Source organism: Oryctolagus cuniculus, chromosome 11, assembly GCF_964237555.1.
Source record: "Oryctolagus cuniculus chromosome 11, mOryCun1.1, whole genome shotgun sequence".
NCBI classification, from domain to species: Eukaryota; Metazoa; Chordata; class Mammalia; order Lagomorpha; family Leporidae; genus Oryctolagus; species Oryctolagus cuniculus.
Genome location: NC_091442.1, coordinates 87,672,135 through 87,684,342, shown reverse-complemented (window position 1 = coordinate 87,684,342; position 12,208 = coordinate 87,672,135).

Below are 12,208 nucleotides of genomic sequence, written 5' to 3'. Positions count from 1 at the left end.
GCTGATTCCACTTCCTTGTGGTATAATCTACAGTTTGGACACTTGCCTTAGGAAATTGGTCTTCATGCTTCTATCCACAGAGTAGAATGAGGAATGCAGGAATCTCAGCTTTAATATGGAAGACAATCTAAATCTATTCAAATGTCTCACTTGGCAGATGAGGAAACAGAGCCAAAGAGCTTAAAGTGAAATGAACTAAATTATTTCTTCTTTGCTTCGTTCACAGAATCAAATCATCAGGTGTTCATTTATTGACGTAGTCACCCTTTCCTTCAGTATCTACTGAGTGACCATCTACCTTACTCTCAGTACTAAGCCAGCGTGGTGCCACTGTAGTTAGAGTGCAAGATTGATCTCTCTCTTTCTCTCACTCCTCCTCTCTCCCTCTTTCTTCTTTTCAAATAAAATGAAAATGAAAAAAAAAAATGAGGTGATTTGTCTTTACATTGCTTTCTCCTATTTCTAAAACTCTGGCCTAAACTTACACAAAGATGGACATAGTTAAAAAATTACCGGTCTTCAAAAGGGAAATGTGCAGAAGGGTTAATACAATGTGTGGATTGGAATAAAATGATGAAGGAGAAAATATACTATTAGAGTCCAACACTCTTAGTATCATAATGTAGCAGTCTTAATATCTTAAATCAATAAAATTTTAAGATGTAATTTCATGAAAGTATAAATTTCCATACCTATGTTTGTGTACATATGCATTTTTAATGCAGAAGTTATTTTTATCAGCAAAACTTCAAATTAGGTCTGTGATCCTAGAAATTTCAATATCAAGACTCTGCTTAAGAACTACAATTATGCCTTCAAGTCACTTGTGCCATTTTTAAAGTCTTACGAGTGGCCTTCAAAAAACTTTATGGAAAATGCTAATTAAAAGATATGTGTAGATTTTGGAAAATAAAGATATTTTATGTTATAAAATAAAGATATTATATGTTATATATATATATGGAAACTAATTATAACATACTTTATATCATATTTGTGAAGTATACCTATATTTCCAACCTACTAAATTAAAATACTTTTGAGGGTATTTTTCTGATGCTCAGTCTTGGTTAGGAATTTGATTGTAGTGAAAATAAAGAGTGACAAGCAGAATATTGATCCTTATTGATTTCTGCTCAAAATAATGAAATGAAGGATGGAGGAGGAAATTATTTTGGTGGATAGGAGTTGTAATTATTAATAAAAATCCTTTGAAAAGTAAAATAGTTTCTCCTTTGAGTTTATTATGTAGTCATCATGGTACCTGAACACCATATCTATGTTGTGACTATGAATAAAATCAATACCAGTTATAGCAATTACATAGTTTTGCATAAATTTAATTGTGAATTTTTTGATCCATAAATTTTTGCAGTAAAATCTATAAAACACTAGAAATCTATGGAAATATTAAAATAACAATCCCCAAAACCTATCTATTCCTGAGTGTATGATTTTTTTACAGAATAACTTGGGGCTAAAGTGGAATGCACCATTTGTTATTTGTGTCCCAGATGCCTACTTCCTAAATTGAATGATTTTCAGGTTACCATGATACTCATTTTTACTTAAATTTTGTTTAAAATACCTGTCATGTGGAGGGAAAAATAAAAATGGGACTGGTACATTATCCTCTCCTTAAGTTATGTGTCCTGTGGGTTCTAATAATGGTTTAGACACAGTCATTCCCAGCACCACCATCAAAACACACAGGCAACACTACTACTATCTCTGCCATCAACACAAAACCCACTTGATTTATTTGATCAGCAAGAAACATGTGCGATATCTGTGCAGTACCATGTAGTGCCATGTAAATAAATCATGTCTCATAGATGAATGGTGATATCCCAGCTGCTATTTTGCCCTATTAATTGCCTTTGCAGGGCATATTCAGTTGCAAAATTAAAAAGATAAAGGCTATTTAGAAGAGATTGATATTTGTATTTCTGAGAAAAGAATTTTCTCAGGAAAAGAACTTTTAGTATCCTTTAAAGGAATATTTTATAACACAAACAAACAAACAAAAAACCCTGTGATTGCCCAGAGTACCTAATCTGAGAATATTGAGTAACCTTCACATTTTTAAGCACAGAAGTCTAACATTCATCTGACCTCTCATTTACCCCCATTATTGATCAGGTCAAGAGAATCCATAAATGAAGATATCTGCCGTATACTCATCACTCCCTGACCACTCTGTCTTGTTAAGACTGCCTTTTTCCCCTCCTTCTTTGTAAAGCTTTGCTTTAAATTGAATAAATAGTAAAAGGCATAGTGTGGGAAGATTTGAAGTGGGTCAAATCAATACCTAATAGCACTAAACAATGATGACAGCTACTCTGAGCTGGCCCAATGTCTGCTTAATAAATCATATAAAATGTGATTTGCTAGGTATTTTCTTAATACATTTTTGGGCAGAGTCAGTTTAATTTCATTTTTTAAGAAACATTCTTGGCCGGTGCCGCGGCTCACTAGGCTAATCCTCCGCCTTGCGGCGCCGGCACACTGGGTTCTAGTCCCGGTCGGGGCACCGGATTCTGTCCCGGTTGCCCCTCTTCCAGGCCAGCTCTCTGCTGTGGCCAGGGAGTGCAGTGGAGGATGGCCCAAGTGCTTGGGCCCTGCACCCCATGGGAGACCAGGAGAAGTACCTGGCTCCTGCCATCGGATCAGTGCGGTACGCCGGCCGCAACGGCCATTGGAGGGTGAACCAACGGCAAAGGAAGACCTTTCTCTCTGTCTCTCTCTCTCACTGTCCATTCTGCCTGTCAAAAAATTAAAAAAATAAAGAAAGAAAGAAAAAAAAGAAACATTCTTATCAGATTTAATCATAACAATTTTTTTGATTGCTATGTAAAGTAACACACTGTCAACATATATAATCTGCCAACTAACCAACCAACCAACAAGTCAGCTAGCCATTCAAATAAGAACGTCCAGTCTCCACTTCCTTTGCTAAGTGAGGCCACTGGTAAATGACACTGACTTAGGTTAAATGGAATAAATCACTATTTCTATAATTCACAATTTCAAATCATGATATGAGAGTAATTTTATAGTTTGTGTTCACTTGCCAACATTTTTTTAAAAAGGGATTTATTTGTTTATTTGAAAAACAGAGTGACAGAGAAAGGAGAGACAGAGATCTTCCATCCACTGCTTGACTCCCTAGATGGCCACAACAGCCAGGGCTGGGGAACACTGAAACCAGGAGCCAGGGACTCCATCCTAATCTCTCACTTGTATGGTTGTGGCCCAAGTACTTAGGCTATTATTTGCTACCTTCCCAGGTGCATTACCAGGAAGCTTGATCAGAAGCACAGTAGCCAGCATTGGAAGGAACACTCAAAATTAGATGCAGGGAGTCACAAGCAGTAGTCTGACCTGCTGTGCCATGATTCCAGCTACCCCCTGCCCCATTTTACAATTTAATAATAACACATCCAAAAAGGATAGAGTTCATTTTTCTCATTCAACACTGTTTCACTTTTTTCCTACCTCTTAATTAAATATTTATTCCAAACAAATCTCAACCCAAATATGTCTTGTTTTATTTATTTTTTTCTTTTTGACAGGCAGAGTGGACAGTAAGAGAGAGAGAGACAGAGAGAAAGGTCTTCCTTTCACCGTTGGTTCACCCTCCAATTGCCGCTGCGGCCGGCACACTACGGCCAGCGCACTGCGCAGATCTGAAGCCAGGAGCCAGGTGCTTCTCCTGGTCTCCCATGGGGTGCAGGGCCCAAGTACTCGGGCCATCCTCCACTGTACTCCCGGACCACAGCAGAGAGCTGGACTGGAAGAGGGGCAACCGGGACAGAATCCGGCGCCCCGACCGGGACTAGAACCCGGTGTGCCGGCGCCACAGGCGGAGGATTAGCCTATTGAGTTGTGGCGCCGGCCCTGTCTTGCTTTTAAAGTTGTTCATTTTTAATTGTTTCATTTTTAATTTATTTTTTAAAGGAATTTATTAACACATTAGATTCTCAAAGTCATAGCAAATGGACATTATTACAACACAATTCTCATGTTGTTGTGATATCAATATGAAGAACAGATTCCATGAAGTCCAGTAGTAAAATCACACACTCATTTATTCATTACTTTACTGTGTGTTTACTTGTCTATACTCACTTAGCAAATACAGCAGATTATATGCTAAGCCTCAATTTTTCAAAGTTTTTAATTGTTCAAACTGAAATTCAAGTTAGGCTGTTAAAACTGGTACTTCATTTTCAGGTAATCTGAGCAAATATTTTTAGAATGGGAGTCATAGATCAAAGCATTCACATTTTTGGTATTCTTATCTCAAAAGTACATTTTATAATTTATCTAGTGATGAAAAACACTAATTTTGGGGTTCTGCTTTGATTTTGTGTGATTAAACTACCTAAAATTTTCTCATGGACTACAGTAGTTGTATACAATTAAGGCATACATACTTCTTTATTATGATCACAAAATCTTAGGTAATGTCAAGGTCACAGAATAAGTTTTATGCCAACTGAATGAACACAATGGTAAGAATTATCTGACAATAGGGTGAAGAGTATTCTAAATCTCTGTCTTTAAGTTCTAGGTATTCTGGAAGAAAAAATAATTTGTATATTAATTAATTTTTGCCTTTTAATAGAACATAACAGTATTTACTGTGTATCCTTAAAGAAAAATAATCACAAGTTTCAGGAAAGACCTGTGTGTTTTTGTTTTCTCTGTCCCGCAGTGAGATTCCTCACTGATCAGCCAGGCTAAGTAACTTTGTCTCTTACTAATCAGCTCTCAAGGTTGACATGAGTTTTCCACTGAATGATCAGACCAAAATTGCACTCTTAAATATTTCAATTATATACATTTTCTTGAGAAATATGAAGAAACAGTAAGAAGTCTACTTTTTATTATTACTCTCAGTAGCATATATGTCTTGAATAGTTTTAAAAATATTCAAAATACTATAAAGACAGTTTATTAAGCCTATCTAACACAGAGGTTTTATTTATTTTCAAAGATGATCCATGGCATACTATACACATTCACACATACACACTAAACAATAATGAAAAATTTAATTCATCTTTTTCCAATTTATAATGAAAGTGTTTTCATAATATTCTACTGATGTCCAGAATTGCTACTGGAATATCAGTACATTATGTCAATTTTCTCAAAGTTTGCTTTCATTCAGGAGAACAATTTTTTAAGAATATATTTTATATTTATTTAAAATTTAAATAATAATATTTGTCATTTTATATTTTGTATAAAGGCTTTACTTTTGGATAGGAATAACATACATTTTAAAATACATAGTAGTAGAGCTGTATAAAATATAATGTAATTTAAATACTCACAGGATTTTAAATAAGCATAGCAAAATCCTTCTAGGGCTCTGCATTTCCATCAGTTTAAACCACTTAGGATGGGAAGCCTGGTTCTTCATGCTAAGTTCCTGCTTTACCTATTTAGGGCATCTCTCCCCTCACACACTTCACAGCAATTGGTGTGCTTCCTGTTCTTTGGATATTCCCAGTCCTTCTAAACCATTTATTTGCTCACATTATTATCCATGCCCATATTCCTCTCCATGTCTCCCTAAATGTTTGACTAGAAGGAGTCCATCTTTCCAGTTTCCAGTTTAGATGGTGTTTTCCACTGTGGGATATTCACACTTAGAACAGCACTTATCACACAGTATTTGAATTCTCGGTTTTATACATTAGCCTATATACTCCCAACATCGAGATGAAACTTCAAAATTGAGCAGCTCCAAATTGTGTTTCCAAGACTTACATAATGCTTGGCATGCAGGATGCCTGCAAACTTTGTGTTAGGGAAGAGTGGAAGGGAAGGAGCTATCAAAGGAGGAAGAAACATCAGAGAATAAATAAGATCACATATGAATTGCCACACTTTCTAAATTTTGTGCCATACTTTAAATATCCCCCATTTTTATTTCCATGCCAGTGGGTTTTCAAATTACCCCTCCTGTGAAAATACTATAAAGAATGTTGTTGCTTTCCAGTGTGTTTCTGTAAGCTATCAATTTTGTTTTGTTTTAGCTTTTATAATTTTAACTTTTTTTTTTTTATATTCCACAAGTATTTTTTAAAGATTTATTTATTTGGAAGGCAGAGTGACACACATACACACACAGAGCGAGAGCAAGAGTGAGTCTTCCATCTGCTCCTTCACTCTCCAAATGTCCACAAGAGTCAGAGCTGGGCCAGGCCAAAACCAGAAACTTCTACCTCCATGTGCATCTCCAACATGGGTTTTGGGGCCCAAGCCCTCATCTGCTGCCTTCCCAGGTTCATTAGCAGGGAGCTGAATCCAAAGAAAAGCAGAGAGGTTACGAATTTGCACTCCAACATTGAAAACTGTCATAACCAAGTGAAGGTTTAATGTGTTGTGCCACAATGCCAGACCCCCATAAGGATTTTATACACTTTTTAATTAACAAGTAATAATTGTACACATTTATGGGATCTAGTGTGGTTTTCATAGCAAGTATACAAAGTGAACTGATCAAATCACATTAATTAGCATTTCCATGTCCTTATCATTTTGTTGTTCTTGTTTGGAGCCTTCCAGCTCTCTCCGCCAGTTCTTCATATATAAAAATTTTGAGAACTTTAGTCTTCACTCTATGCTGTGGAACACTAGAATACATTTTTTCTATATGTGTTTTGGTAGCAGTTAACTAATCTTCCTCTATCCCGCTTGTTCATTGTTCCCAATTTATAGTAATCATTACTCTACATTCAGATCAACTTTCTTTTTTGTTTAATTAAGCTTCCACATATGATAGAGAACAAGCAGTATTTATCTTTCTGAGCCTGGCTTACTTCACTTAATCTAGGTCTTCTAGTTTCCATCCATTTTGCTACAAATGACAAAATTTCACTCTTTTTTACAGCTAAATAACATTCCATTATGTATACCATATTTACTTTATTCACCCACTGACAGTCCCCCAGGTTGACTCCATATCTTGGCTATGGTAATGAACATGGGAGGGAGTACAAGTATCTCTTCCACATGCTGATTTTATTTCCTTTGAATAGGACAGCTGGATCTAATTAGGCCCAAGGACTTGACCCATTTAGTTTTCCAGAAACCTCCATACTGTTCTCCATAATGGCAACATTAAATTCCCACCAACAGTATAGAAGTGTTTCTCCACAACTTCATTAGAGTATTTTACTTTTTGTCTTTTTATTAATAGCCATTCTATGGCTATTATTAAAGGTAACAACTCACCTTAGCTTTGATTTGTATCACATTCTTATAAAATTAAATTCATTTTCTAATTTAATTTGTTAGAATACATTAAAATAATAAAAATGGTGATGAGCTGACAATTTTTAAGTTCTCTCCAGAGATCATGGATGAATACATAAAACTTTTTATGTAAATTATCTTGATTGTGGTGAAGCTGTGGAATTTTGGAACCATGTAGCCTGGGCTCAAAATACCAGCTCTGCTACTCAGTATCCTATTGATTGAGTAATTGCCATAACTTCTTCATGCCTTCATTTCCTCAGCTGAAATCAGAGATGATAGTAGTAATTAACGCATAAGGATGATGTAAGAATATGGTGAGTTAATATTGCAGAATGCTTTGTTCTTAGAACAATGCACATCAAATCACGTTATATATTAACTGTTATTTTCAGTACTTTATTTATTTATTTATTTATTTATTGACAGGCAGAGTGGATAGTGAGAGAGAGAGAGACAGAGAGAAAGGTCTTCCTTTGCCGTTGGTTCACCCTCCAATGGCCGCCACAGCTGGCACGCTGCAGCCGGCGCACTACGCTGATCTGAAGGCAGGAGCCAGGTGCTTCTCCTGGTCTCCCATGGGGTGCAGGGCCCAAGCACTTGGCCCATCCTCCACTGTACTCCTGGGCCATAGCAGAGAGCTGGCCTGCAAGAGGGGCAACCGGGACAGAATCCGGTGCCCCGACCGGGACTAGAACCCTGTGTGCCGGCACCACTAGGTGGAGGATTAGCCTATTGAGCCGCGGCACCGGCCAAGTACTTTATTATTTTATATAGTTTTCCATCTGTGTCAACAAGCTATAATTTCAGCTTTATTAGTATTTTATGAGTTTTTGAATTTAAATGCTCAACTATTATATTACAATTTTCTATTAAATGTACTATACTAATTCTGATATAGTTTAAAAGGCAATTATATGTAAAGAAATTTGTTGAAATTCCATATTGACTTGTTTGAAGGAAAAAGAAAGTTATATATATATATATATATATATATATATAAAATAAATTGTGGTTGTTGAGGGGGCTGGCGCTGTGGCGTAGCGAGTGGAGCTGGCACCTGCAGTGCCAGCATCCCATATGGGCACTGGTTCGAGTCTCACCTGCTCCACTTCTTTTTTTTTTTTAATTTTTTTTTTGACAGGCAGAGTGGACAGTGAGAGAGAGAGAGAGACAGAGACAAAGGTCTTCCTTTGCCGTTGGTTCACCCTCCAATGGCCGTCGCGGCCGGTGTGCTGTGGCTGGCACACTGCGCTGATCTGATGGCAGGAGCCAGGTACTTATCCTGGTCTCCTATGGGGTGCAGGGCCCAAGTACTTGGGCCATCCTCCACTGCACTCCCTGGCCACAGCAGAGAGCTGGCCTGGAAGAGGGGCAACTGGGACAGAATCTGGCACCCTGACTGGGACTAGAACCCAGTGTGCCACGCTGTAAGGCAGAGGATTAGCCTAGTGAGCCGTGGCACCGGCCCCTGCTCCACTTCTGATCCAGCTCTCTCTGCTGTGGCCTGGGAAAGTAGAAGATGGGTCAAGTCCTTGGGCCTCTGACCCCCATGGGAGACCTGGGAGAAGCTCCTAGCTCCTGGCTTTGGATAGGAGCAGCTCCGGCCAATGTGGTCAACTGGGGAATGAACCAGCGAATGGAAGCCCTCCCTCCCTCCCTCTCTTTCTCTCTCTCTCAGACCTCTCTTTCTCTCTCTGTGTAACTCTGACTTTCAAATAAATAAATGAATCTTTAAAAAGAATTGTAGTTGAGAAATATCCTAACAAAAGAAATAAAACAACAAGCAAACAGAATAAAGAATTGTGAATTGAATCAAATTGTTTCAATCTTATTTACTTTTTGTCACCTCAAAAGGGATGCACAATACTGTGTGTTATTACAGCATCTTCCATTAGAGGGCAGTGCAACATTTCCATATCAATAGAAGGTTTTTAAGTACAGCTTTTCATTTTATGGTCAAGTAAACTGACAGTAATGATTAGTGCTTTGGAAGGCATATGTTTATGTAAAATTTGAGGTTTCATTTTGGCTTAAAGCTTTATTTTATGCACCTCTAACACCATGTAATTTTTAAAAAATATTTAAGTCTGTGTAAATGAAACTTTTAAAATATTAAGATAAACATTACACGTTCTTAAAAACAAAATACAGATACTCATTAAAAATATCATTTTCTGAAATGAAATTAAGCCTCAACTGACATAATGCATCAATATTCCGGTAGCAGTTCTAAACATTAGTAAAATATTTTGAAAATATCTTTATTAAGATACATAAATAAATAGTGAAAAGATGAATTGCTGATTTCTCCATAATTATTTAGGCATTTATTGTGTGTGCATATATGCGTATGCATTACTGTGTGTAAAATGCCATGAATCATCTTTGAAAAGAAGTAAAACCTCATTGTACTAGGTAGGCTAACAAAGTAAATATATTCACATCATTTTGAATAACATGATCAAAGAAGCAAATAGTTTTCATTGCTATAAATTTATCATGTGTCTAAAGGAGAAACCTCAGATTAATACCATGCAATGTATGTTATGGTTTGGGGATATCTAATTGTTACAGAAAATGTGTGTGCAGAGGGATAATGCTAATATAAACATGGATTGAACTTAATAACAATAACTCTACCCAAAATGTATTTCAGCAACAACAAACATTTGTTGACTCAATGTATACTACATGCCAGACCAAGCTCATGGTGGTAACCACAGTTCTGATGTCATCTGTTTTTCACAGAATTTCCATGAGGTAGCTCTTTCAGTACTATAAGCTCCATTGTATAACCAGAGTTAAATGTTTTAATTCTCACATAAAAATATAAATATAATGTGTCTAAGTTCCTAGTACTAGTATATGGCAAAAATCAGGTCTGAAAGATCCTGAGAGCTTAACCAGTTTGCTGGAATTAAACATTAAAAATTTGACAAGGTATAAAAAAGGCATAATAAAAATGAGGTAGTCAATTTACTTACATTTTTACTCGGCATCTGGGTGTCTCTGTGTGTAAAGGACTGCTTTAAAGGTTGGTTACATTGAGCTAAAACCTTAACAATGAAAGTGAGCTAGTTAAAGATATATTGAGGTACATGCTCTGCCCTCCAATCCCCACTGCCTTATCCTTTTTCTTCTCTTTCTCTTCCATAGGTGCTGAGCTTTTGCAAAGACTGCCGGAAGACTGGTGCATACAATACAGGAGATAGAGAAAATATGCAAATAAATTGAGGATAGAGGGAGCCCAGTGTCTGCAGCCATTGCTGTGCAGTGGGCTAGGCCACCTTTGAGAAACCTACATCCCATAACTGAGTACTGGTTCCAGTTCTGGCTTCCTGCAAATGCAGCAGGTGATGGCCTAAGGGCTGGAGTCTTTAGCCTGGGAGAGACCCAGATTGAGTTATGGGCTTCTGGCTTTGTCCTGGCCCAGTCATGGCTGTTGCAGTTAACTGAAGAGTGAACAAGCAAACTAACAGAAGGAATCTCTCTCTCTCTCTCTCTATATATATATACATATATATATATACACACACACTCTCTCTCTATATATATATACCTAGAAAAATGTATATAAATACATTTAAATATGTGTATATAAGTACACTTAGAAAAAATGGATGCAGGAGTTGCCATTTAAGCTTCTAGTTAAGACACCCCTGGCCCACATCAGAATAACTCAGTTCCATTCTCTGTTCCTGCTCCTAACTCCAGTTTCCTGCCAATGGGACTCTAGGAAGTGGTAGTAATGGCTAAAGCAACTGGGTTTCACCACTCATGTGGGAGACGTGGGTTGGATTCTAGACTTTCAACTTCTTCAGATGGCTGTTGGTGTAGCCCTGGCCAATGTGGGCATTTGGGATGCAAACTTGCACAAGGCAGTTCAATATCTCTAACTCTCTTTCACTCTTGCTTGGTCTCTCTGCCTCTCAAATAAATAAGTAAATTAAAATAGGGTAAAGATGTGGAAAATGGAAGGCTAGAATTGGAATGAGTGGTGTGTAACTGACTTAAAAAAAAGATAGTAAGATACAGAAAAAAAGATACCAAAAGAATAAGACAGTAAGATACAGAAATAAACAGATTTGCACACACAAGGAATTTACCCCCAGCTCTCTCTACAGATTAGCCAATAAGCAATGATGCTTCACTTGAAATGAGCACAGCTCACACCGGATCTTGGTGTATAAATACCATTGTCCACCAAAGTGAACGAGGGCTCCTTGAAGAAATGGCCAACTGCAGGACTTGTTAACATCACCAGTAATGTATTTCTATTACAACTCTTGAGGAGTACACACATCAATATTAAACATTCCTCAAATTAACTGACCTGAACTCTTCAAACCTGTTGAGGACATGAAATAGAATGAGAACCTTGCAGATTGAAAAAGGCTAGTGAGACATGGCAATTAAACATATCATACATTGCTGGATTAGATGCTAGTCCCTTAACACTTTATATTGGGACAATCAGTGAGATTTGATATGAACTTGTGGCTTAGATGATGACATTTAATCAATATTTCATCAATGGTAATTTCCTGATTGTGAAGATTTTCCTGTGGTTATAAGTGTCTTTATCTGGAAATTACATCGGTGGGAGCTCTTAACAGGATCTGGCAAGTTTTATGTAAATCTGAAATTATTTGAAAATAAAGCTTTTTAAATAAACCCATGAGGGAAGAATTTACCAGGGAGAGAGAACAGCACATGCTAAGGCACTAAAGCAGAAGAAGGAGGTGGAGACAGAAGGGCCGAGTGATGGCTGGACTCATCACTTGTAGTGTTCTGAGATAGGACTTGAGAGATGTACGGGGGCCCAATCTTGCAGGGCTCTGCTGAGCAAACACGTTTGAATTTTAACATAAAAGAAAGTGCAAGCCCTGGAAGCTTGAGACAAGTGATTGGCATGACCTGATTCATATCA